This window comes from Cynocephalus volans, chromosome 2, assembly GCF_027409185.1.
Source record: "Cynocephalus volans isolate mCynVol1 chromosome 2, mCynVol1.pri, whole genome shotgun sequence".
Taxonomy (NCBI): Eukaryota; Metazoa; Chordata; class Mammalia; order Dermoptera; family Cynocephalidae; genus Cynocephalus; species Cynocephalus volans.
In genome coordinates, this window is record NC_084461.1 from 191,722,934 (window position 1) to 191,745,422 (window position 22,489).

General features: G+C 45.2%; 1 non-coding gene across 1 annotated transcript; it reads left to right on the plus strand.

Moving 5' to 3' along the window:
• The first annotated feature begins 1,681 nt into the window (after window positions 1–1,681).
• TRNAI-AAU (transfer RNA isoleucine (anticodon AAU)) lies at window positions 1,682–1,755 on the plus strand. Its single transcript has one exon. It is a non-coding gene; the product is annotated as a tRNA-Ile (tRNA).
• Window positions 1,756–22,489: the final 20,734 nt, after the last annotated feature.

Here is a 22,489-nt window from a genome sequence, read left to right on the forward strand (position 1 = left end):
ATTGGGTTGATAATAAAAACAGCAGAAACAGCAGGAAGAGTTATACTAACTCCTAGAATGACTGAGTATATTTTTGGTGCTAGCACCATGCAGTCTATAGGGATTTCATTTCATCTTTGCAATAGCACTATGATGTGGTATAATTGTCAGCGCCTTTTATAAAATTGGCAAGGACTTTAGCACAATCTGTGGCACAGAGGGAGCACTCAAGACGGGATAGCAAAGTTAAAGGAGGAAAAAATCTTCTTTGATTTTTTAAAATTTGTATTGGTTGGAAAAGTTTAGGCTGAACCTTTGACAATTTCTCCTCCAGGCCCCCTGAAGCTAAAAGCCCATTGTGTCAAGAGGTTTTCAACTAGTGGAATTGCTTTTTCTGTTGATCTATCCAGGTGGCATTTCTCATATCTAAAGCAGGGCTAGTTTAACTATTGGGTGCAATGGACATCTTTCCTCGGACAACCCAAGGGGCAGGAGACTTGCCAAATTAAAATTAATGAATGCTTAAATGTTGACAAAATGTAATTTTATGTCACTGGCCAACAGTTCAACTCTTTTAGCTATATATAAAATTGTATTTTATACGTAATGTGGGTGCATTGCAAGATGAGGCCCCCCAAAAGTCAGAATGCTTGAGACCTCCAAGATCCTAAAAAGTCTTAGTACAAAATTACAATGGGGGTGCAGCTGGCCGTACTGGATTGAACTCTGGACCTTGGTGTTATCAGCACTACACTCTATCCACCTGAGCTAACTGGCCAGCCCCCAAATTATAATTGTTGAGACTGGATGATAGACTTGGGGGTGGGTGGTTGATTATATCTGGACATGTTTCAAATTTTTTTTATTTTTTGTTGTTTTAACTTGAGGCTTAAGCAGCATGTTTCAAAGTTCTCCGAACATCTATTTAAAAAGGCCCTGTTCCTCAAATTCTATTTCTTCATCAACTCACCCCTCAGGGTGGTGTTTGAAAAATTCTATTGAGTCCATTTTTCAGATCACTAGATCTTGAGATGGTCTGAGATCTCTGGAGACAACACGAAGAATGAATAAACAGATGTTTGTTTTCTCCTCTTTTAAGATTCCTGAAGGCATGAGGCAGTAAGTAAATGAATACATTAGTAGATCTTTGGCAAAGCTGGCCCCAGAAGCAGCTGCTGTCTCCTGACTTTGTTTTCCTAAGATTCCAGTAGTGTCCCCAATCGACTGAAAAGTCACCCACCCCACCCTTGTTTTCAAAGGAAGGTGGTTGCATTTCAATGTCGACTGAGTCTCTCTCCCCAGGCAGGGATTCCCCGACCTAGTGGCGTCTAGATGTCCTCACAAAGACAAGAAATCATTAGCTCTAATTAAGTCCTCCCCAGCGGGCTGACCCAGATCGCTTAGGCAAGTCTTCATTCCTTTCCTCCTTAGTAGGAAAAAGGGAAAGGAAGGAGAAAGGTCTCTTTGGTCATTTTCCTTCAGGGCTGGTGCGAGTGTGAATCTGTGAAGGTCAGTTTGGTGAAATGCATCATAAACCTTAAAAATATGCTTATCTCGCCTCCTGCCTTTCTACCTCTTGGAATTTATCCTGGGGGGATCCACAAGATGGGAAGACATAGAAAGGGAAGGTGAAAGGACAAGGGTTTAAAGAGCAAAAATTTGCTGATTATATTGCAAATTAAATAGCTATTCCTATGGGGCTGGCTGGTTAGCTCAGTTGGTTAGAGCATGGTGCTAATAACACCAAGGTCCAGGGTTTGATCCCTGTACTGGCCAACTGCCTAAATATGTATATAATGGTGACAGAGCCATAAAATGCAATATTTTGCCAGACTTTGCAAATATTAAAAAATGGTAGGGAGAGGGACATTGTGGGTATGGACATTAAAAAAAATAAATTCTTAATATTGTAAAGGGCTGGCTGGTTAGCTCAGTTGGTTAGAGCACAGCTGTTTAACACCAAGATCATGGATTTGGATCCACATACTGGCCAGCCATAAAGGAAAAGAAAAAATTGGAAAGAAAATATTCAATTACAAAACGATAGCTTTTTTTTTTTTTTCTTTCTTTTTTTTTTTTTTTTGTGGTTGTTTTTTTGCAGCTGGCCGGCATAGGGATCCAAACCCTTGACCTGATAGCATTTTTATTAAAAATAAAATACTCCAGGCCTGTACTAAGCACCTTTTTGTGTGTATTATTTTATTTAAAAATATTTATTTTCAATTTTTAAAAAAAATGATCCCTAATTACATTTTAATGACAACAACTACAAAGCTATTGGGAAAGGGGACCAGAGAAAGCTGGTCGAGGGCCCTACACCTAGCTGTCTAGTTCTATCAGGTTTCTCTTCCAATGTCATCTCCTAAAGCCTCTTCCTGGACTTTTCTATCTAAGCTGTCCTCTCGCTGGCCCTGTCTCTCAGACTGTTTTTTGTTTTTTGTTTTTGTTTTCTCCTAACACTTAATCTGTACTTATCATGTGCATTTTTTACTCAATTTTTTCCCTTGCTGGCCCTGCCCCCTAGAATTTGAGCAGTGACCCTGACTGTCTTATTCATGGCTACAAGTCCCAAGTAACCGTATGAAATATGTAGTATGATGAAGAGCTGCTTATTAAATATGATAGGATAAATAAATAAGTGAACTAATATATAAATGAGTAAACGAAATCTGATTTTATAGAGAGGGACTTTTCTTTTCTGCATGACTCAGTTCTGTGGACTCTCAAACATGGTCACCACAAATAGTGACAGCAAGAACATGACAGAAAAATGGGCCCCCCAAGAGTCTGGAGGCTGGGCCAGCCCCGCACTCTCTCAGCTGACCCTGCCCAAGATTCCACAGTGTCAAGAGATGTGCATCCCTGTTCCCAGGGATGGGACCTCCCCTGTGTTCTTTTCCTCATGAGTGTCCTGCACACATGATTTTCTTTTGCCTTTACAACAATCCTTTGGGACTGGTATTATTATCCCTGTTTGAATGGATGTGGAAACTGAGACGCAGAGAGGTAAAACATGTCCCCATTCACAGAGCTAACGAATGCGCTCCAGGTCTGGCCTGCTAGGAGGGGAGAGGGAAAGCATTTTCACAAGCTTTGTCTTGTGGGAAACTCACAGTACGATTTTCACTTTCCAACCATGTTTAGGATTTGCAAGGAGGGGAGAGGGACAGTGAAGAGCCCAAGAAAGAAAATCCTCAGAGAAGGAGCCATGGGGAGAGGCCTCAGCAATCACAATCTATTAAAGTCTCAGTACGGATCTGCTTGAATGAAGAATGAATGAAGAATGAATGAATGAATGAATGAGTGAATGAATGAGTGAATGAATGAATGGAGACATAGTGGAGTGGTTAGGAGCATGTACTCAGGTGCTAGGCCTGCATCCAAACTCCATCTTTCCCACTTCCCTGTTGTGTGACCTTTAATTTGTCCAAGCCCCAGTTTCCTCATCTGAAAAATGGGAATAAAGGGTTGCTGTGATAATTAAACATGGAATGCCCTTTAGTGCTTGGTGAAATATCTGAAATAATGTCTGACATACAGTAGCTCCCTGAACTCAATAAAAGTTAGTCATTTTTGTTATTCTGTTTAAATTAGAGGCTGTCTCTGGAACACAAAATTATGTAGAGAGCTTGAAATCAGGGGAACCTGGGTTCAAATATCATTTGCCATGTTTAGCTGTATGTCTAGAGATGTCATATAATTTCTCCAAACCCATCACCTCATCTGCAAAAATGGGGATTATGCCTGACAAGGAGTGATGTTTACATGAGAACATTTCCAAAAGACTTGGCACATAGTTGGCCCAAAGTAAAAAGGAAGGTTCTGTTAGATTCTCATTACAAATAAAAGCATCCCAAGAGCTTTGCCAGAATTTGGGTTGGAAACACGGCAGGATTTCTAAGAATGATGATGATAATCATGGTGATGACGATGGTCGTAAATTGATTACAGACAAAACTATTCATTCTGCATGTGGCCTTTCCTGCACCTCATTTTTAATAGGCACAAAGGAAAGTCGAGGGCTCAGAATGGTAGCCTTTGGCCTTCAAGGGTAGGTGCCGCTGTATTCTCTGGAGTCTCTGGAGCTCAGCACACCAGATTTTAAAAAACCTGGAACAACCAGTTGCCTAACAGTCGCATCTCCTAGCTAAGATCTGAGAATTGAGCGCCCGGGGCCACAACGTAAGATTCAAGTTGAGCAGATCTCTCTAGCCAACATGATCTCACAGGCAAACCCTGAAAGACAGAAAGTGGGAAAGCTGATTCCGTGCATTCCTGATAATAAAAATAATTATCAGGAATGGGTGGTTTGCTAGACGCCATATGCTGTGCTAGCCACATTAGATGTGTTAAAGCTTTAAATTTGTAGACGTCATTGAATTGCAGTCTCCACTTCACGTGTGAGAACGTGAAGCTCAGAGAGGTCAAGTAACTGTCCCAAGGACACACAACCAGAAAGGGGCAAGGCTGGGTTTTGAATGTGCCAAAATCTGTATACTCTAGGCCAGAGTTTCTCAACCTTTTCGTTATTGCAATTTTTCGTAATGGACCAACCCCATGAAATTTTAATATCACAGACATACTGCAGATGTTTATGTCCTGTGTGTATATCTGTGCTTTATACATAAAAAGAGTAAGAATTTGTGGCCACTTCTCCTCCCCGCAAGGCCCAAGCATCTATTTTTCTCCCCATTGAGAACGGATGCTCTGTCAACTACCTCCCCCGTCAGGCTGCTCACCGCCTCTGTTCCTGTTTTTAGGCTGGCTTGGGGGGTAAGGTAGGGGGCTATGTGTGGCTGCCATGCTCCCCTAAATAGTACAGACCATGTCTAGCTAGAAGTGCCATCTTAAATAGCATACTAAATGTTTCTGTTCAGAATATTGACTTTGTTCTTGTTGACAGCCATTTGCCATTTCTGAGTCTGTCCCTGGGCCGCAATGCCTCATGCCTTGAGATCATCAAAGAGGGTGGGCAGGGGGAGGGATGCCTTCAAAAGCAAAGTTGATTTTTTTTTTTTTAAGTAAACACTGTGGGTTCTTCTTGATTCTCAGTCAAAAACCTAACCCCTCAGGAGCCCAGAGCTGGAGTGTGCTGGCTCCCACTTCCCACTTGCCTTTAATTAATCCCTGAAGACGAAGGGGTCTGTCTGAAGTGGTTGTCAAGAGCCTCCCCTGGGGCCTGCCAGGGGGCCCACTTGAGCCTCCCCAGCGTGGACAATGGAGCAGCATTCTTAACCCATTTCCGCCCAGCCGGGGCTCTCTTCTGACCCTCAGAAAAGGGAGCGACAACAAGGCTCTTATTGGAGGGCGCTGACACTGTAATGCCAGCTTTTGTGGTCTCCCCACTGTCAGCAGGATCTGCCCCCTCCCCCGCCACCCCCACTCTTGGGCACTTCCTCCCCACTCCCATGTACTGATGTCCCTTCCAGAAAGGATGGATTGTTCTCCCAGGCCGCCTGGCGGTGCAGCCTATGGCCCAAGCCTGGGAGAAAGAGGGTGTGGGATTGAGGAAGCACCCACCACCCTGGAGACGGAAAACTCATTAAACCTCCTGCCAAAGACGCCCCCCCCACTCTGGGGGCACTGATCCTGCCACTCAACAACAAAGCGAGTCCTGGAATTCCTGATGAGGGAGGGGGACATTTGTAAGTCCCTTCTGAGCTTGTAAAATGGGTCCCGCCACGGAAAGGAAATGGAACTTGGGTGTGTTTTGAAGTGCAGAGGAAAGAGCAGATGATGGTTATAGGGTCCCTTGGCTATAAATGTGCGCCTTCCTTTTTTTCTCAGCGGTCTCATGGCTTTCAGCCAATTTAACACTGTACTTTGTTTGGTGCTAAACTTGAGAAATCTGGAAAAAGAAGCTAACCAAAGTGGGCAAGACACTTGACCTTGAACCTCACTGTATTAATGCTGCAGAGAGCCTTGGAAATTGCACTGGCTCAATGTCCCCATTTCACAGTGAGGAAAACAGAGGACCTGGGGAGAGGAAAGGAATTACCTGAATCTTCCACAGCCCAACACATCATAGATTCTGGGCTCCTTATGTGCAACATCTACTCTCGCAACAGGTTTCTTCCGCCCAAAGCTTTCCATCATATTTCATCTGCTTTGTAAAGATCAAACAGAGGATTCTGTTCTATGGTGTTATATAGGAATACAGAATAGAGGAATGGTTCTGAAAGTTTAATCCACCTATTAACGCGTGAGTTTGGACAATCAATCTAGCTGTTCAACTTTTGTGTCTTTCCACCACCAAGAAGAAAGGATCACCTGCCTCACAGGGTCATTGGCAAGACTGAGAATGATATTGTGGGACAAATGGACCCAACACCTAGTGTGTTCGTTTGCTGGGACTGTTGTAACAAAGTACCACATGCTAGGGGCATATACAATAGAAATGTATTTTGTCACAGTTTTGGGGGCTGGAAGTCTGAGATGAAGATGTCAGCAGGGTTGGTGTCTTCTAAGGTCTCTCTCTTTGGCTTTTAGATGGCCGTCTTCTCCTGTGTCTTCACGTGGTCTTTCCTCTATGTATGTTTGTGCCCTAATTTTCTCCACTTGTAAGGGCACTAGTCATATTGAATTAGAATCCACCCTAATAACTTCATTTTCTCCTCTTCCTCCCCCTCTTACTCCTTCTTTCTCTCAAGAACAGAGAAGCCCAGGCTCCACTTTCACTATTATTTTTAATTGGTACATAATAATTATACATATTTAAGGAATACAATGTTGTATTTGTATGCATGTATGCAATATATAATTAGCATATCCATCACCTCAAACATTTGTCATGTCTTTGTGTTGGGAACATTCAAAATCCTCTCTTCTAGCTGTTTAAAATTAAACAATAAATCATTGTTAATTATAGTCACCCTACAGTGCTATAGAACGCTAGAACTTATTCCTCTTATCTCACTGTAATTTTGTATCTGTTGATGAACATCTTCCCATCCTCCCACCTCCTTCCTTTCCTAATAAACTTATTTTAACTTAATTATCTCTTTAGAGGCCCTATTTCTAAATACAGTGACATGTCGAGGTACTGGGGATAGGATTGCAGCATATGAATTTTGAAGGGACACAATTCAGCCCATAACACCTAGAAATGCCAACAATTAAATTATCTTTGAGACACTCCCAAATCACATTAACATAAAGCTGTCTTTCAGAGGTGTGATTCCTAAAAAAGAGCTCATCGCATCCTCAAAATGTGTATTCTTCTAGAGCAAAGATTGGAAAACTATGATCTGTTGGCCCAATCCTAGGCACTGCTTATTTTTCCTTGGCCTGTGAGCTAAGAATGGATTTTACAATTTTTAATGGTTTGAAAAAAATCAAAAGAAGAATATTTCATGACATACAAAAATTATAGAAATTTTGTACTGGTCAGCTGCAAAATATATATATATATATATATATATATATATATATATATATATATATATATATATATATATATATATATATATATGAAATTTAAATTTTAGTGTCTGTAAGTAAAGTTCTGTTGCAACACAGTCATACCCCTTTGTGTGCATGTTGTCTACGGCTGCTTTCGCTCTGACAGCAGAGTTGAGTTTTTGTGTCAAAGACTGTGTGGCCCACAAAGCCCAGCCTATTTATGATGTGGCCCTTTGCAGAAAAATTCTGCAGACCCCAGCTTTAGAGAATCACCAAAGGCACTAACTCAAAATTTGTATCCTCAGGATTCCTACAAAATAATCCTAATTCAGGAGCTTTGGCTGAGTTCCTGAAATTAGTACTTTTTAACAGGCTTTTAATAGGCGACATACATATGGACTGATTCACAATCCCACAAGAGTCAGATGTATGCATCAGAAATTAAATTTATGAATCCAGGAGGAGTCCTACAACTTCCAAGGAAATCAGTTTCTCGAGTCCCCTGACCAAGGCATCCTCTTCTTCAGAAACACCCAATAGGGGGCCAGCCCCGTGGATCACTTGTGGCTCACTCAGGAGAGTGTGGTGCTGATAGCACTGAGGCTGCGGGTTCGGATCCTATATAGGGATGGCCGGTGTGCTCACTGGTTGAGCATGGTGCGGACGACACCGAGCCAAGAGTTGCGATCCCCTTACCAGTCAAAAAAAACAAAACAAAACAAAAAAGCAAAACCCAATAGGGAGGTGGAATCTATTCAGCAAGTTGAACGAATGAGGTTTAAGTTGTCCAGTATCCACACATTCAGAGCAGGGAGTCAGGTGAATGGTTATAAAAGCACCATGGCTTATGAGTGTCATAGCTAGAGTGATCCCCTTCACCTTGGAGTTACCCTCTAAGTCCAAGCAAAGGAGTTCTTAAGAGTATATTGCAATATAATTGGTTTCCTTTGAAATTCTACGTATTTTATTTTATTCATTTAAAAACATTCATCTGAAATGGAGTCCATAGTCTTCACAAATCTATCAAATGGGTTGATGGCTCAAAAAAGGTTAAGGACTTCCAGGGGTTAACATTCTTTCTCTTAAACAGGAACTAAATAGTCGAATTGCTCTATAGGTGCAGGGTCTAATGATCACTGCACCCATCAGAAACAGTGCAAGGCATATAGTAGATGCTCATTAAATGCTTACTGAATAAATAAATGAATTTAGTTCCATTTTTCTAATAGCTACAATAGTGTCATCTTCATGGCTGCAACCAAATTATCTGTCTTCATCTTGGGCCAGGCAAACATTTGGTTTCTCAAGTCCCTTCTTTAATAGATCTGCTTTTCTCCAGGATGCATTGGAGATTCTCCAGGGTGGGAGAGATTGCTGCTTTATTTTTCCCGGGGGTTTGCTGACCACCTTATGCTTCATCCCTTAAACATTCCTGTACTTATCACATGGTTAACCCCAATTCATCATTCATGTCTCAACTCTCATGACTCTTCTTCAAGATAACCTTCCCAGACCATTCTAAAAGCGTCCAAGTTATTCTTGATACATCTGACTCCAGTGGGATTGTAAATTAGTCTGAGTTATTCTTTTACCTGGAATCCCATTCCCTCTTTTGAGAGAAGTTTTCACGATACGTATGTTTACATTTATTTGGTGTCGTCTCGCTTAAGGACCGTCTCTTCCTATAGACTGTAAATTCTATGAGGGCAGAGATGTATCTGTTTGGGCATCTCTTTATTCTTCACACTTAGAAAACGCTTGGCACAGAGGAGGGATTCAGTAAATAGTTGTTGGATGGACGGAGGTATGGATGGATGGATGGACATCAGTCAATGATACAGGAAATGCAGAAGGTGACATGCTTGCCTTTTGTTAGCAGGAAGAAGGGATAATGAATTTGGGGTGAATATATTGCCTTTGTGGTGTGATTAAAATATCTAGGGAGAGACATCTGGTAGGTCCATGGAGAGCTCAGGAGAAAGATCTGCCCAGATAGGAACCAATTTTGAAATTGCTAAGATGTTGATTATTAAAGAGCCATAGGACTAAGGAGAAATGTATACTGCAAACAGAGGGAGACTGAAGATGGAAATTTAGAGACTACATAAATTAAAGGGTGAGCAAAAAGAAAGAATGTGTAAGTGCATTGAGTTGGAAGGTGGCCAGAAATGGAGGGGGAGACCCAGAGGGCCATGGGGTAATGGGAACTGAGGAAGAAAAGAGGTTTCAAGGACACGCGGTCAACAAGGTCAATGCAGACCAAGAAAATCAAAGATAAGACTGTGGTCTTCAGCAGTTTTGGCATGGTGTTGGATACCACAGCAGTGGATATAGTGACATGAGGTTTACTTTTAGCCCTCTGAAATCTCTTTCCTGGTATACACTTAATTTGATTTGATCTTGGGGCAATGACTTTTAAACTTTTCCGGACTGGAGCATAGCTAGCACTTACTTTGAAAATTTGATGAAAACCATTGACTGTTGCCCCCAGATAAATGCACATCTACACATCATCAGCAAACTGCATAAAGTTTCAGAGGATCGTGGACCTACTGAATCTAGATCCCAAGTAAGAAACCTAAGAACCCAAATTTCAGGGCTGGGGGTTCAAGTTCTTCTTTCTTGCTTTTTTTCAAAGCCTCTTTTGACTCAAAAAGTGGAAAAGATTTGTTTTCTTTTTCTCTCCGCAAAACATCTTACTAATGAGATTGTGAGTAGCCTGTAGGGATTACCAATAGCTCCAAATATTTCAGATGTTCTTTGGAATCGTTGGGGAGCTTTTAAAAAATATTGCAGTTAGGGAAGTCCTATCCCTAAAACTCTGATTCAACCAGCCTGAGATGGAACTCAGACAGTGGGACTCTTAAAGCTCCCCAGGTGAATCTAATGCACAGTTGGGTTGAGAATGACTGTTCAAATGGAAGGTTGGCATGGGCATGAAATGAATGAAGACAGTACACCTGTTTGATTTTTAGCATCATTGCATATGTTTTGATTCACATTCAACATTTCTATCCTCCTTTTTGCTTGCTGGGCTGGCCTTGTTTTTATGGAACACTGAGTCCTCTGGCCTTGAAATGGCTTTGAGTCTTGACATCAGGACTTAACCCTTCTTCACCTCCATTTCCTTATCTCTGCCCAGGAGTGAGCCTGCCAACCTCTGCTGCCCTGACTGGCGTGAGCAACAGTAATAAATAAATAAGAACAGAGACAAGAAGCTCATGTACTTTGGAGCTCCTGGTTCTACTTGATGTCATTGGACACCAGTTTGCTTTTCTTTAGAGCCTGTTTCTTTTGAACTGGGCTGCCGTAGTCTATAAAATTTTAATGCATGGATTTCCCATTGTTCGAGCGTCCATGGGGCACCAGCCTTCCTGTTTCCCCATGGTGTGCCGACCAGGAAAGGAGCTGGCTGGGAGGTCTGGGGGTAGTTGCCTTGTTTCTGGATATGCACGTGATTGCATTCACTTTAGCAGATGGGATCTCAGGCCCCATAAATAATAATAACATGAGGCGTGCATCAAACTCACTGTGTGCCAGTCCCCAGGCTCTATGCTTGATCTGTATGATCTCCCAACAAGCCTATAAAGCAAGGATCATTATCAGTCCTATTTTAAGAGGGGGGAAGTGAAGGCTCCAAGGAGCTTAAGCCCTTTGCAGGGTCACACAGCTCATAAGCAAATGGGAAGCGTGGGAGTGGGAAGAGGAGAGGAACAGCAATATCTGACTCCAAAATTCACTTCCTTATTCTAAGAAATTATGGACTTATTTTCAGTTTGGGGATTTTTTTTTTTTTTTTTTTTTTTTAGATTCTGCCTTATTTGCTTAATTTTATTTTTAATCACACATATACACACAGTCACCATTTCTACTTGGACATTTCATATGTCAGGAGCATTTTCACAGAGCAGAATGGCTAGGGGTTGAGTGTGCCCAACTAGAGGGGGGTTTTGTGGAAGCACAAAGGTTACTGACCTCAGACACAAATTGGCTTGGCCCTCTAGCGTTTGCCCAGCTCGCCTCTCTCTCCCTGGGGTTTTGTTCCTGGCCTGTCTCTTTGGCTACTGCGCCTTGTTCAACCAGGACAAAACAAACAGGCTGTCAAGGGAGAATTGGCCTCTTCAACAACACAATGAGAAGTAGGAGTGGAAACAATTACTCCAATAATTCAAAGGTGGATGTTAAAACACTCACAACACAACCCTGACCGTTTACCTAAATTATCTGGGTAATTGCCTCCATTTTCAGCTTGGATTTGGGTTCTGCAAATCCTGGGGCTTCAAAATGATAAATAATGAGATTCTCATTTAGGCCAAAGCTGAGAGGGGCATCATTATAGAGGGATACAGAGGGGGGAGGTGTTTTGTGATTAAGTCCTGCATTGGATGGGGAACCTTGGGCAAATCATTCACATTCTCTGAGTTTCAATTTCCTCAGCTGAACCTCAGAATGAAAGCTGTTATCTGGAATAGAAAAGGATGGAAGGAAGGAAAAAAGGACAGAGAGGAAGAGAGAGAGAATGGAAAATTATCGTAGCAAAAGCGTTAGAAAGGAATAAACATGACCTTATATCTCCTCCATTCTGCCTAAAGGAAAGCAAATCACTCACAAAAAGCCATTCACAGGAGCCTCAGCTTTTGTGTTTCAGCTTTAGGCATTCTGGTTTTACTTCACTGGGAATGGAATCTAAAACAAAGCTAATTTCACCTTGAGTCTGCAAGACCCACTACCCTTCGCTTTCCTTTGATTCCCATAGTCTGTTATTTTTACCCTTTGGCTGATTCATTTTAAACTGAGATTGGCTTCATCATGCAACCAGAGCCTTTTCTCCAAGATCATGTGCTTCCTGCCCTTGGGAGGTGACATTTTGTGGATGAACTGGCTATTTTATTAAGGACCTACTAAGTATTGGATGTCTTCACTGGCTGTAGCTCATTTCCTTTTCCAAGACTTTTCAATTCTTATTATTAGCTTCATTTAGCACCTTTGCAGCCTTGCCTTTAAGTGACTGATCTCCAGGTCTGCATTTTTTGGTTACCTCTCTATGTAACAGTACATGAGCTCCAGACTTCATTGTGGCATGTGGCACAGTTTTCCATTCTGAAAAATAGCTGGAGTAGCCACCCCTTCCTTTAGACCAGGGTTCAGCAAACTTTTTTTGCAAAAGGCCAGATAATAAATATATCCAGTTTTTCAGGTCCTATAGTCTCTGCCAAAACAATACAATATGTATGTGAGTGAGTGTGGCTGGGTTCCAAGAAAAATTAATTTATGAACACTAAAATTTGCATATCATGTAATTTTCACTCAGTAAATATTATTATTTTTTTGATTTTTTTTCAAAGATTTAGAAAAGTAAAAACTTTTCTTATCTCACAGGACTTATGAAAATAGGTGGCAGGCTGGGCTTGGCACTGATGGTTTGTATTAATGCTGCTGATGCCTGCTTTAGATCATGAAGGCCTTTGAGGACAGCAGAGAAAGGCTGGAGTCACAAGTGGAGAAGTCCCAAATGACCCAATAGTTTCAAGCAGAGAAAACATAGTTAACACAAATTTTGAAGGCAGCTTTGATCAGTATAGCACATAATCACGCAAGAAGCCTTTATAGATTGCATATTATTTGCAAGGCCTCCCAATAAGCAGTTCAGTGAATAAGATCCACCAGATCCTTTCCCTCTGGTTGCTTACACCCTTTTAGGAGAAACAAATACTAACCGTGTTATTACATAATTTGTTATCTAATTACAACTATTATCTGTTCAGTGGATACGGTATCAGGGTTCTGAGAACCTGTAACAGGGAGACCTAACCCAGTCTGAGAGGTTAGGAAAGGCTTTATGGATGAAGAGGCATTGATATTCACGATGACATGAAACCAAGGAGAAAGGCGGCAAAGGGATTCAGGCTAAGTCAGGCTCAATCAGGGGCAATTTTGCTCCCTACCCCTATTCCTCTCCCGGAGACATTTTTTATTGTCATGACTAGAGGAGAGGGTGCTATTAGCATCTGGTGGGTGGAGGCCAGGGCTGCTAAACACACTACAGTGCACAGAACAACAGAGAATTATTTGGTTCAAAATGTCAACAGTGCCAAGGTTGAGAAACCTTGGGCTGAGGAAACAGCATATGCAATGATCTTGGGTTGGGGAGAGGGCACATGGTGGCTTGGTTGATATAGTTTGATTTTAAAGAGTAGAGCAAGGTGAGGTTGGAGAGAGAGGTAGGGTCCAGATTGGGCATGCCCTAGGAGGCCATGGGAGGTCAGACTTGATGCTGTGGGCCATAGGAGTCACTGAAAGATGAAACTGACAAGGGCCATGGGCTCGGTTCTGCTGCAGGATGACCTGGGTTTGAGTGGGTTTGAGTGGAAGCAGGCAGGAGTGGATTTGGGTGCCCCTTAAGACCAGGATTACCACAGGTGAGAAAAGACAGTAGCAGTAGCTGGAACTGGCATAACCATTAGGGACCACTCTCAGTAAGAGTGTGACTGGGAGGAGGGCTTGTAAAGGAAGACAGCTAACTGGAAGACCAATTCATATTCATCCTGCAGTATTTATAACCCATACCCAGAATCCCTGCTCAATAAATACAGATCGAGTTAAATTGCTGAAGACTGGTGTAGTTGGAGTGAGGAAGCAACTTTCCAAAACACTCAAGAAGAAAGGAAACTTAAATAAACTCTGCCTTTGCTGGAATTTAGTCCCATAATTCAAAAGGGGAAGGAGATAAGAACTATCGATGGAGCAGGTACTTCTCAAGGAAGGATATTATTTGTCTTTCACTCTTCACAACACACCTCCTTGCAGGCATGTAGGTATCATTATTCCATTTTTATATTATGAGGAATTGAGGTACAGAGAAGTCAAGCCACCTGGCCAAAGGATACCAGCAAGTAGATGGCCAATCCAGGACTCCAGTCCCATTTTTCTGCCTCCAAATTCCAGCTCCTTCTCTTACCATCATACTCCCTCTGTATCTTCCTTTCAGGGAATAGCCATGAGTCTTGCTTCACTGAGATGCAAGTTCCATGAGAACAGAGACCTTGTCTTTCTTGGTGATGATTATTTGCCGAGTGAGTGAATGAATGAGTGAATGAATGAGTGAATGTGTGACCTTCAGCCTCCCAAAGGTATTGGAAAAGCTCTGTGTAAAACCCCATAGAACCAGCAGATGGCAGCAAAGGAATGGCTTAGCAAAGGTGGAAAGAAGGGTTGGAAGTTCTTTTATTTATGTATCCTCCCTTCCCTGAGTCCTGCAAAACAGGTAGCTTGAATTCTGCCCTCCCCCCACCCCCCAACCAAGAGGCAGGGCTGATTGGCTGTAGTTACCCACTCCTGTTTTGACCTCTCTGCCCCAACTCAGAGACCAGGATATATCAAGAAATTGGGAAAATGACACCAGGAGAACTTTAATACCAAGGAAAACCAGTGTAGAAATGGCCTGTTCATCAACAAATAGGGAAAAGTTACTGCTTCCCCAGCTCCCAGCTAGGCATACACAGGCTCTCCCAAACATGGCCTCACAATCTGCATTTTTCTTGTGATTTGCCTGTGAGAAATTTGGGGAAAAAGTTCAGAGTGGAACAGAAGTTGGTGAGGAATTTGTTGCTGTGGGCTGAAAAAGTGGTGTTGGGGGGCATGATGGTGGTGGAGGAGGGAAATAGATAACCTCAGCTTACATCATCTTGTTTGAAATCAATCTTGCCTTGAGGACAAGAAGAAATCTATCCCCAAATGGCCAAGTATGACCAAAAGTGATTTATTGAGGCAGGGCTTAGGGGTGATGAGGAGCTTTCCCTGGATCCTATTTTATCAGAGGGAAGGAAAGAGGACTGACTTCCTCTTCCCTTGAACATTCTAGAATGCTTCTTTATGTGTTTGTGAATTTTCATGTGTTGTTGACATGTTTGCCTGAATAAAAAGTGAAAGAAACTCAAGAGGGGAGAATGATGGAGAGGAAATAGCCCCACTATAACCTCTGCCTTCCAAATTAGTGGGGTCCCTGGACATGTTTAGACTTGACCCACACGTATGTTTTGGGTAGGTGCCTACTTTGTTCTAGGCTTGCTGAGCAATAAAGGGAATTATCTGCATTAAAAGAGGTCCCAGCCTTTACCTTGTTAATTTTTGCCCTGTGAAAAGGGCTCAGGTGACCTTCAGACCCCAAACTGTTACTCCTCCAATATATACACAACTATCTCTCAAAATTCAAGCCCCCTGATTCCACCAGGTATGGTTTTAATAAAAAAAAAAAAGAAGTCTTTCCAGAGATCCAAATGAAGATGAAACCTGCCAATATCATCATATCACTATGATGTATGTGGAGGTGGCAGATAAGGGGCTTAGAGGCCAGGGAACCCCCAACATAGACCACAGCAGTGTCTCCACCAAGGAGACCCCCTGCAGCTCCTTTTATCCTTGATTTTGAGGTGAGAAGCAAGTAGTAAAAAGTAATTTTGTTTTATGAAAAGTGGTTACCTTTTATTACCTGTGATAGCTGAGTGGGGCAACCTTAGCAACAGGAAATTAACACAGAATTCACTGGCAGTGATAATGACTGTTCATAATCATTTGGTTGATAAGTTAATATCATTAATTAATCAACTAATTATACAATGCCTGAGGCCTTGAAGGTTTGGAGGCTTAGCTTCAAAAATAGGCAAGGAAATAATGTCGTTCCCTGAACGAGAGAGAGAGAGAGAGAGAGAGAGAGAGAGAGAGAGAGAGAGAGAGAGAGAGAGAGAGAGAGAGAGAGAGAATAAAAAAGTCTACCTAGCCAAGACTAGAGTCAACAGGGACCAACCTAAATGTTCTCTCCCCATTTTTTATTATCCCCAGAGCAGTAAGTGGGCCTTAATTTGGTTGGGCTCACACATCTCTGAGGATCTGAGACAATTTGGAGCCCTCCCCCCACCTCCCCGCACATATGCACAGTAACAGACTTTTGGATATGATTTCAAGGGATTCTCAGAAGTCATGACTCTCCTCCTTCTGTTGAGTTCCAGTCCTGGGAAATGCCCAATTAGCTAAATGGTGGCCTTCGGGGCTGGGGGGGGGGGGGCGAGGAGGCAGGGTCGGGTGGTGGCAGATACACTATCAGCTCTGGCCGTCCTAACACGCTCCCACTGCTGCTCTATGCCTAGGTTGGGAAGGTTGGTAGGGTTGGGGGATGACTAAGGTAATAACCGGAGACAGCTGGCGCTACTGCACCTGGTCCCGGTTTAAAAAGGAAAAAAAAAAAAAAAGAAAGAAAGAAAGAAAAGAAAGAAAGAAATAAAAGAAAAGTTACGTCTAAGATGCCCGCACTGGGGACTGGGGCAGACCCGCAAACGTGGCAGGAAAAAAGTTGGCGCCCATTTCGTGCCTGTTGTGTTCTTGACCCTTTGGGGATCTTGTAGAAGCAAGGGGCGCACCTTCCTGGGCCCGCCGCGCCGCCGGGAAGAACACCTAAGCGAGGGTTGGTTGTGCCGGCCTGGGGAAGCAAGCCTCTCCTCCTCCGGGTGCAATTGCCCAACCCGAAACCAGAACCCCGGGTCATCTGCGGGAAACCGAAGTGTCGCGGGGGATCGCATTTCAAAAGCTCAAGTAGACCGGCTGGCTGGGATCGTTGGGCTGCTGGCGGTGGTGGTAGTGGTGGTCGTGTGGAAAACAGGAAGGTTCGGAGGGTACCCGTCCAGGTTCCGACATCCCCCCCAAACCCTGCATTTTTGCCCCTTATTCTAGCGACTGAACCAAAGCAGTGAGATCCAGGACTAAAAGTGGAGCGGCGGGGCAGAAAGCGCCTTGGTTTGGGGTGCAAGCGCTGTACCCTACCCAATTTACCTTCACCCCCGCGCAGTCTGCAGCCAGACACAGGCCTTGGCTCTCAAGTGCATGGTGGCTACAGTTGTCCAGGCTGCGGAAACCCGAGCCACTCTGCCCTATAATCAGGCACGCTTTTCCTTAGCAGGGCTGTTCTCAGTCTCTCAGCTAGCTAAGCCCTCGGCTTCCAGCTGGAGCCAGACTTGGAAGTAGTGGGGCAGGAAAAACTAAATTTGCTTAGGCTCTTGGAAGCTGAGGAGGGTCGAAGCAGGAAAGAGCAAACAATCTTGATGCCCTCAGAGTCCCCACCTGCAGTTCCCGGATTGTGCTCCGACTTCGCGCCCGGGTAGATAGAGCACAGCAAATGCTAGGGACGTGGGGGAGGATCTGAAGCCGGTGGAGGAAAGCCTGAGCCATCCAAAGCCCCCCGGCTCCCGGACACCGCAGGAGAGGGACACCCTGGAGTTAGCGCGGTGGCCCTGCAGGCCCTAGCGCACGCCGGCGCTGGTGTCGTTCCCTCTCGCTCCCAGCTTCCCCTGCGGCTCAGATCCGAACCAGATCACTGTGTCTGCCTCAGGGCCCCGCCGCGGGCATTTTAAAAATGAGTTTTCTGTCCCCAACTCACCTCTCTTTTCATCTACCTGGAAACAAAGAGCCCAAACTCATGGCCTTCATCCCAGAGGGTGTTTCGGGACACAGAGGATAGTGGGTCAAGGAATGGAACACCGAAATAAAAGCTGTACTTTCACATTGCACCACAGATGCACGAAGAAACTAAAATGTTCTCGTATGACAAATGCGTGAGACGCACCAAAGTCTAGAACACACCGTAGATTACTCTGCATCTGGGCCACATGCGCCGCGGGTAGGTACGCATCCACCTGAATTAAGAATGGTGATTCGCGTGGATTCCGTAGTCCTCTTTGGTTGGAATTCTGGCTCCGTAGTTTCCCCGGGAGGTCTTAGGTAAGTGGCTGAACTGTTCTGTGCCTCAATTTCCTCCTTTGCAAACTAGGGATAAAAATTGTACGTACCTTATAGGGTTAATTGTGAGAGCTTAAGGAGGTCACTTTTGTGGGGCTCTAAACCGAGTGCCTGGCACGTGCACGTGCCCTTTATGCCAGCTATTTTTATTATTGTTGTTACGTGTACTTTGAACGCCGACATCTGCAACATATACTTCTTGATTATACGCATCTTGATTATAAAACAACCAAATGCATCCACATCCGGAACTGTCTTGCGCATGCATTTCTAAATCCAAATTGGAATAGACGTCTACAGATGCAGCATCCACAAATACACGCAAACACACACATATCCTACTAACACCTGCAGTTCCTGGCCCCAGAAAGCAAACATCCGAAGAGCTACCCACAAGTACGAACATATACGGCTACATACATGAAAGAGCCCAGGTCGCCTCTCGCAGCCTCGCGGCCGCCCACCGACAGCCACTCTCTTGGCTCGTTGCCGTGAGGTCAAATTTGGAAACCAGCGAGGCAGAAAGCGCGCGGACGCAGAGCGTTTCAAGCCTCTTGCAGCGCCCGAAGGCGGCTGCCTGTCTGCCAGCTTAGGGGAAAGGTCAGAACCCGGGTTTTCCTTCTTGGATGGAATTTTTTTAAGGGCCTACACGTCGTGAACTTTCCCCACAGAGAAAGGGTGGGTCCACAGACAACGTAGATCCAGAGGGAGGCCTTACACGAGCGCGCGCGCGCGCACACACACACACACACACACACGCACGCACGCACACACAATGCGCCCGCTTGCACACACCCATCTCCTTCGGGTTGCCAGGACCGGGAGGAGGGAGCCCAGGGTCGTGACCCCTGCCTCTGCCTGAGCGCGCCCTTCGGCCCCTGCAATTAGCGCCGGGAGGTCAGCAGGAACCCGGACGCCTTTACCCGCGGCTCAAAGCACAGCAAAAGGCGACCCCACCTCCACCCCTCCGCGGTTCTCAGACGCCAGGGCGCAGCCAGGCTCGGAGCCGACCTTCTCTTAGGGGCGGGGGCCGGGGGGCTCTGGCCGGCACCCGCATTTGTCACCTTAAATCTACAAATCATGAAGTCGCTCGGCCCTGCAGGCTGCGGTAGCTGACCCCGGTCGGGTACCATGCAGACTGCTGCTCCTGTGAGCCGTGGCCTTTGTCCCTGTAGATGCGGCCAGGTTAAAAAACGAAAACTTCCAGAGTTGTAAAGTAAGAAAAAGAATCCAGGCAAAGGGAAGTTGTACCAAGGGTAGAATGTGAGGCTGTGCATTGGGGAGAGACGTAGTCTTTCTCTATCTGCCGGTGGTGAATTCTGCTTGTCCCCTGCTGGACGGGGTCCGGAGCAGGGGTCTATAGGCGATTTCTACACTGAGCCAAGGTGCTAAGGGAGAGAATTATGAGCGAGGGTCCTCTCGCTAAATTTCCGAACGTTCTTTGGAAACCCAGAGGAGGGAAGGATTGTTTTTCTCATCTGAGGCCCAAACAGGAGTGAAAATGATATCCAGGAAAGAGAAGACCGAAGCTTCTTCCTATGCTGAGGACGGGGGCGGGGGGCGGGGGGAGAGTCTAGAGAAGTGCGGGCCGGGGGTGGCTGGGATGAGAAGGGGCAAAGGTGACGCGCCCGAGTTCCTGAACCCGGCAGGCGCTGGGGTGCCGGGCAAGCAGCGGCGACCAGGGCGTATTCGTGGGCCAGACAGATAGGTGGCACTCGAAGCCCGGAAAACTGGCGAAGGCGCCGGCCCCGAGTGGCCTCCGCGGCGGCCGCCGCCACCACCATAAAGCCCGCGGCGAGATTGCGACCGGCGCCAGGTGAGTAATAGGCAACGAAATCCAGAGAGATTGCGAGCCGTTCACCCCCGTCCATCAGCGCCACAAGAGTTACTCATTAACATCACTATATACAAATAAGATACACAAGAGATTAGAGCGGGGTGGGGGGGAGGAAAGCCTGTAGGAGAAGCTGGACACACGTCTGAGCACTGTCCACGGATTTGGGGGTTGGGGTGGGGAGGAGGTAAGCAAATCTCGACTGAGAAAAAAAAAACATTCCTTCTCTCTTTGGGGGCTGAGTTGTTTTCACTCCAATTCGGAGAGCTCAGCTGGGCGCAACCAGCCGACTACCACCTTCTCTGGGGCGCGGCACCGCGCGCTATCGTGGGACCCAGAACCAGATGCACTCGGCTGCAGCCGCTGCGCAGAGGGCACGCGCCCTGGAAATCGCTGGGCCCTCTGAGGAGCTACGGCCCCAAAGGTTCCCCAGGACCTCAGTTCAGGCCCTCCAATACCCCCCACCCCACCCCACCCCACCCCTGACCCTGGTTGTCTTTCTTCCCAAACCCGCTGGGAGACGCCGCAAGAGCGGCTGTTGGGGTCCCCACGTGCCTGGCCAGAGATGGAACGGGCTTTGCCCCCCTCTCCAAAGGTCCCGACCTCAATACCCTTCCAAGTACAGGAGGAGGGAGGAGAAGGGGGGTCCTCGCCGGACATTCAAGAGACCTGAAGGTGACAGGGACGTGGGCCGGGCTGGCGGGCTCCAGGGAGTTGCGGGGGGGGGGGGGGCGGCGACAGCCGCCAGGCAGGCTCCACAGGGCAAGAAAAGGCCTAAGGACTAACCCTCGAGAACCTTCCCGTGCCGCCCTCCCCGCCCCCCCCCACCATGTACACAACTCGGTGGCGAGGCTGGGGGGTGGGTAGACCAAAAGACTGACATGGCCTCTCCATTTTTTATTGAATGTTTGAAAGATAAATTGAACTTCAAAAGGCAACTCCCAAACTGCCTGGAGACTTGTTGGAGGGGAGAACTGAGGAAGGACGTCAGCCTCCTGGGTGACTTTTCCCTTGGAGGGAGTTAAATATGTGCTCTAGAATTACCTTTCCCTTGCAAGGAAAACTTCCCCTTCTCCCTTGCGCGAGGCAGCTAAGTCTGCGCGGAGCTGGCCGCGCTTCGCACGCACGACTCGGGATGCATGGGGCCTCGTAGGAGCGCCTTGGTCCAGCTTCGTCCCATTTGAGACAACAGGGACTGCTGCGTGTGTGCGTGGGGTGGGGTGGGAGGCGTTTACCCTCGTGCACTTCTAAAACCTGGAGGGCTGCTGCCTCGCCAAGCCGGGTCTGGCCGCGAGGGGATTCTGCTAGCCTTTTTCAGCGCCACACTGCTGCAAGGAGAGATTTTTGATTTGGATTCCCCAGGCCGATGTCAAAAGGGAGAGCAAGTTTAAAGCGAAAAATGTTCGTGGTGCTCGAACTTATTTTTGATCAGATTCGTGTGGGAAAAGCTGACTTAGGGAGCAGGGCAGCCTTTTTTCATTAAAACTTAGGTGTCTGAAATTACTATTCTCTCGGAATTCTAATCAGGTCCCTTTCCGTCTCCTGTTTTGCTCCCTAATTTAAAAGAAAAGTAATTTCAGATTGAAGCGGCTCCCTTCGCCTGAGTAAGGGACTTTTTTTTTTTTTTTTTTTGCTTTGTAACTTGAGTGACATCTCATTTTGGTTCACTGGGGGCGGTCTTAATTATTTAAAGGCAAAGGGAAGGGGGTAGGCAGAGAGAGGAGACTGAATCCCGTCCTCACTCTTCACCTTCGGGAAAGGTTCCCGAAGAAAGCATTTGACACAACGTCCAGCGACATTTCAATAAAAATTTATTGAAATTTCAGTGATGTTTTAAAGAGAGAGGGGGGAAAATACAGAAAACCAAAGAACTCATCAACAATTATAACACAAAATATACCTTCATGAATTTTTGTCTTTAAACCATCTCTCAGCACCTGAGTTTTGAACTGTGAATATATCTCTATAGGCACCAATTCAAAACACCATCATCAATATTGACAACAGTAGTAAAATCCACTTTGTTTTGAGGAAACCAGAGACTAGAAAATACAAATACAAAAGAAAAATTAGAAAGTCAAACCACTCCCTCTGCACTGTCCCTCCCCACAGCAACCTCAGAACCACTCTGAGGGTGTTACATTTTAGGGAATTTAAAGTGGAGTTGGGAAATGGCACCCCCACCTCAATTTTGTCTAATATAGGAAATAGCACTTCCCCACTTTTGGACATTAAAAAAAGAAAAAAAAATTTTTTTTTGCAGGCAACTCTTTTGAAAGTGTGTTGTTGGTGGTGCAGAAAGTGTGTTTCTTAGTGTTAACAGCAAATCTGTGACCTGGAAATAAAACTGACTAAAGGAAAAGAAGAACACAAACCTGACAGTTGCACTCCTATTTACATAGAGCTATGTACAATGTCAATAAATTAAAGTTTAATTTTCCAAGCATTCATATTCCACCTATTTACAAGTTATCAAATAATTACATAAAT